Here is a 5117-nt window from a genome sequence, read left to right as displayed (position 1 = left end):
CCCCTCCACATATGTAGCAGATATGCAGCTCAGTCTTTATTTAAGTCCCCCAACAACTGGAGCAGGGACGGGACCCTAAATCTGTTGCCTGCCTGTGGATCCTGTTTCCCCTAACTGAGCCACCTTGTCTAGCCTCGGTGGGAGTGGATTTACCTAGTCCTGCAGACACTTGATGTGCCGGGCTGAGGGGAGACCCAGGGGTGGGGTCCATCCTTTCAGAGGAGAAGGGGAGGAGCGATGGGGGTGGTGAGACTGTGTGAGGAAGTGACTGAGAGATTGGACAATGATCAGGATGTAAAGTGAATAATAAATAAATTCACGGGGAAATATAAATTAATGGGGGAAAAATGGGTATCCATAAGGCTTTCGTTCATACATCCTTAGTTATGGTTAACCTATCTGCTCTCCTTCATCCTGTTAGTCCTCTTCTTCTTTTTTTTAAAGATAGTGTCTCTCCTGGCCTGTGACTTGCCAAATAGGATGGGCTGGCTGCCAGCAGGCCAAAGCTTTACCTGTCTCTGTCTCCCTGAGTTTCACACTCAAGCCATCCTGGTTTAACAAGGCAAGCTTATTACCAGCTGAATGGTCCCCACAGCCCCTAGGTATGTTTTTCTGTCCATGAGTATGTTGATCTTGCACAGGGCAATCTGGAAGTTCCGGAGGATTACTCAGAGCATAGGGATTTCTTAATGAGGAGCCTAGCTTCCTAGCCTCCTGGGTATCTGTCCTATTTGTACTAGGTCCCAGAGTTTCCATGGAGATTGAGATGCAAGTTCCGCAGAGGTGACTTTTCTCAACACACCCTTTATTGGCTTGATTTACTCCACTATCAATGAATAAGTTATGAATGCTCTAACTTGTTACAGGATTTGCTTTTCGGGGGTGGGGGGGGGACCCAAAGCACCTCACAGATATTGCCAACCTCCCCAGCTTCAATTCACACCAAGCCTTTCCTGCCCATTCGGCTCTCGTCCCCTTGTTCTCTGTGAGAGCTATTTTTCTCTTCTGTGTAGGATTAGCTCTTTCTGATCTTTCATGCTCATGCTTAAATGTCATTCCAAAGAGATTATCTTTCAGCGCCTCACTGAGAGCCGCTCTTCCACACTGCATCCTGGCTTTTGCATTCTTGGCATGGATTATCGTCTGTAACTGCGCGACTGTCTCTGTGTATAAGGACATGCGGTCTACTGCCTCCATGACCGTGAGCTCTCCAAATTAAGGAACGAATGCTCGTTTTTCCTACGATGCTTGCTTCATGTGGTACCTAAAGTACAGTTTGTAGTCAGTAAATATATGGGGAGTTGAATGAAGAAGCCTGAAACGCGAAATTGTTTGAGGACAGTATATTGGTCTCTTAAGTAGATTTTGGTAGCGTGAGAGTGGGAAAAAGAAAGACGTTCTAAAAGGATTTGTGTTGAGCTGCCCTCAGTCGTGAAGAATACACAGGATTTACTGAGGAAACAAGGCATCCACGGAGCTCTTGCTGTTTACCTGGCTTTGCTCCAGGAATTCTAGAGATGCGCACTGCATAAGGCAATGTCTGCAGCCTTGCAAGCTCGCAAAGATGGTTCTTTTTTTTTTTTTTAAATCGGAAGCACTATAAAGTCTAGACAGATTAAACATTGTTCCTGTGGTCACAAAGTTACTGATGAGGGTATTCTTCAGATCTAAGTCTTGCTTTTACTAAAAAAAAAAAAAAAAAAGAAAGTAAGAAAAAGAAAAAAAAACTCTTTTCAATAGTACCTCAAAATGTGTGTGCTGCTCACAGAAATGGTCAGGTGATGGAATCTGGACAAAGTGTAGCAGACTGTCAGGACTTCTGGGAAAGTCAGCCCCAGATCTGAAAGCTACAGTCGGCTACATAGTTTTCTATTACATCATTCTTGATGAACTGAAAGATCCCTGGGGATACCACAGTATCATAAACCCCAGAGACAACATTTCTGCTTCCATGAACATAGAAATTACGACACTTGCTTTCCTTAAGACTCAAATATGAAAAATCTGTCTGAGAGCACCTTATAAACTTCAAATTTCTTTTTTTAAATGCGATTTTAGCACAGAGTAGATATATTGGGTTTTATAAGACTGTACACATTAACATTTGCAAATAGTGTCTGTCAATGAGAAGTTTAATACTACAATAAAATCTTTCCATGGAACACAGAATACAGAGACGCTGCAGGACTAATCACTGAATAAACATTATCAAGAAAGCAGAATAGGAAAACTATACAATTGAAAAAAACAAGTCAGAGGCCTTGATTTTATCTTTTCTAATTTTATACCTAATTATAGATAAAAATAAAATAAAAACTACAATTGTTCACTAGCATACATAGAATATTTTTAAAACATCAATTTCTTTCATTTATTTATTTATTTATTTATTTATTTATTTATTTTTATTGTTTCCCAATCTGCTTTTATACCATTTTAATTACATGCAAGTATTAAGATCAGTTCTAGGTTGAGAAACTAACAATATAATAAATGCAAATAGTCAAGGAACAAGCAAGACAATGAACAAAGTTCCGTGATCATTCCCATGATCACTATTTCTAAGGGCTTATCAGGATAATCAAAATATCTGAGCCTACTTCCCTGTTCTAGCCCAACGTCATTTTCATGCCTGAAAGCCTACTTCTTTGTTCAAGCCTAAGATTTAGATTTCTGCTTGAAATTACTTCTTCTCAGAAGATAGAAAGATCTCCCATACTCATGGATTGGCAGGATTAATATAGTAAAAATGGCCATCTTGCCGAAAGCAATCTACAGATTCAAAGCAATCCCCATCAAAATTCAAACTCATTTCTTCATAGAGTTAGAAAGATCAATTTGCAAATTCATTTGGAATAACAATAAACCAGGATACTGAAAACTATTCTCAACAATAAAGAACTTCTGGAGGAATCACCATCCCCGACCTCAAGTTGTACTACTGAGCAATAGTAATAAAAACTGCATGGTATTGGTACAGACACGGGCAGGAAGATCGATGCAATAGAATTGAAGACCCAGAAATGAACCCACACTCCTATGCTCACTTGATCTTTGACAAAGGAGCCAAGGACAGCATTTTCAACAAATGGTCCTGGTTCAACTGGAGGTCAGCATGTAGAAGAATGCAAATTGAACCATTCTTATTTCCTTGTACAAAGCTCAAGTCCAAGTGGACCAAGGACCTCCACATAAAACCAGATACACTGAAACTAATAGAAGAGAAAGTGGGGAAAAGCCTGGAGCACATGGATACAGGGGAAAAGTTCCTGAACAGAACACCAATGGCTTATGCTCTGAGATCAAGAATTGATAAATGGGACCTCATAAAATTGCAAAGTTTCTGTAAGGCAAAGGACACTGTTAATAGGACAAAACAACAACTAACAAATTGGGAAAATATCTTTACCAATCATATATCTGATAGAGGGCCAATATCCAATATATACCAAGAACGCAAGAAATCAGACTCCAGACAACCAAATAACCCTATTAAAAATGGGGTACAGAGCTAAACAAAGAATTCTCAACTGAGGACAATCAAATAGTCGAAAAACACCTAGAGAAATGTTCAGCATCCTTAGTCATCAGGGAAATGCAAATCAAAACAACCCTGAGATTCCACCTCACACCGGTCAGAATGGCTAAGATCAAAAACTCAGGTGACAGCAGATGCTGGTGAGAATGTGGAGAAAGGAACACTCTTCCATTGTTGGTGGGATTGTAAGCTGGTACAACCACTCTGGAAGTTCAAAATTCTTTATAGACACAAATCATTACCACTGCTTTATCTTTGAGGATCGCTCACAACATTACCCTGCATGCATATGTATGAAGAAACACCCAGCATGTATCATATGAAGACAGAGCGGGGTAGAAGCTCCATGCCTTGAGAAACATCATAAAACAGGCATGGGAGGCCGGTGGTCATCACTTCATGTACTTGATGCTATCATTTTGGGAAGATCTACTAAAACCAACCCAGAAAGGCAAAGTTAAGACAATATCTAAAAGCCGGGTGGTGGTGGCACACGCCTTTAATCCCAGCACTTGGGAGGCAGAGACAGGCGGATTTCTGAGTTCGAGGCCAGCCTGGTCTACCGAGTGAGTTCCAGGACAGCCAGGGCTACACAGAGAAACCCTGTCTCGAAAAACCAAAAAAAAAAAAAAAAAAAAAAAAAACAAAACAAAACCCAAAAAACAAAAAAAAACCTTAATCTAGAAAATGTTTTAATATTAAATGATTTTACAGTAAAACAACCATGATAGCTGACAAAGATTGATGAAATTAATTTTAGTATCCCCCGGAGGAAGGCTTTTAGGGTGATCAGCTGAGTCATTAATTTTCATTTTCCTTTATTTCTTGATGAAATAAAGTGTAGGGACACAAAGTGTCTATGAATCTGTGAAAGTAAAACAGAAAGGGATGGCTCAGTTCCTAGTTTTACACATCTCTCAACATCGGCACCACAGGCCCAGCTGATCAGAGTACAGCTGACATGTCATGTTTTATTTAGTTCCTTGTCTCTGAGCATGTCTTAGGGCTCGCTGTATAGCTGCAGGCTCTTATGTGCGTTTGAATGTAACACTTCTTGCTTCCTCTTGCACACAGCTAGGAGATATGTTAGTGTTTAGTCAGGGAACTCTATTTTCCAGCGTTTCCTACCCCGTGTGGCAATTAGGTTTGTCCAAAAGAACCTGCGTCAAATGCAGGAGATCATGTGAATGAACAGCTCTTGCCCTAAGAAAAGCATCACAGAAATGTCATCTAGATGGAAAGGAAGGTTCCACTGGGGTCTCAGCTGGTTCTTTCTCACCTCTGACTGACCTGCATCCAGTTTATTTTTAGCCTACTGGCTCTGGTGAACAGCAGTAGCCCGATGCAGTAGCTGGTGTACTACTTCGCCTAACTCCTTCACGCATCTCTTCTCTGGTTCTCCCTCCTTCTGGACACAGCGTTTCCCTAGAATTCCCTGCAAGCTTTGACCTCCTCTGCTAGTGTGTTGACCTGCTGTGCCAGCTCCCTTCTTTAGTGGCTCTTTTTCACTCTTGATTCTTGAATGCTTCCTCTGACCCCACAGGTTTTATATTTTAAAGTACTATCTGCCAAGTTGGCT

This window comes from Grammomys surdaster, unplaced genomic scaffold (assembly GCF_004785775.1).
Source record: "Grammomys surdaster isolate TR1022 unplaced genomic scaffold, NIH_TR_1.0 126086, whole genome shotgun sequence".
Classification (NCBI taxonomy): Eukaryota; Metazoa; Chordata; class Mammalia; order Rodentia; family Muridae; genus Grammomys; species Grammomys surdaster.
Note: the sequence above shows the minus strand (reverse complement) of the source record.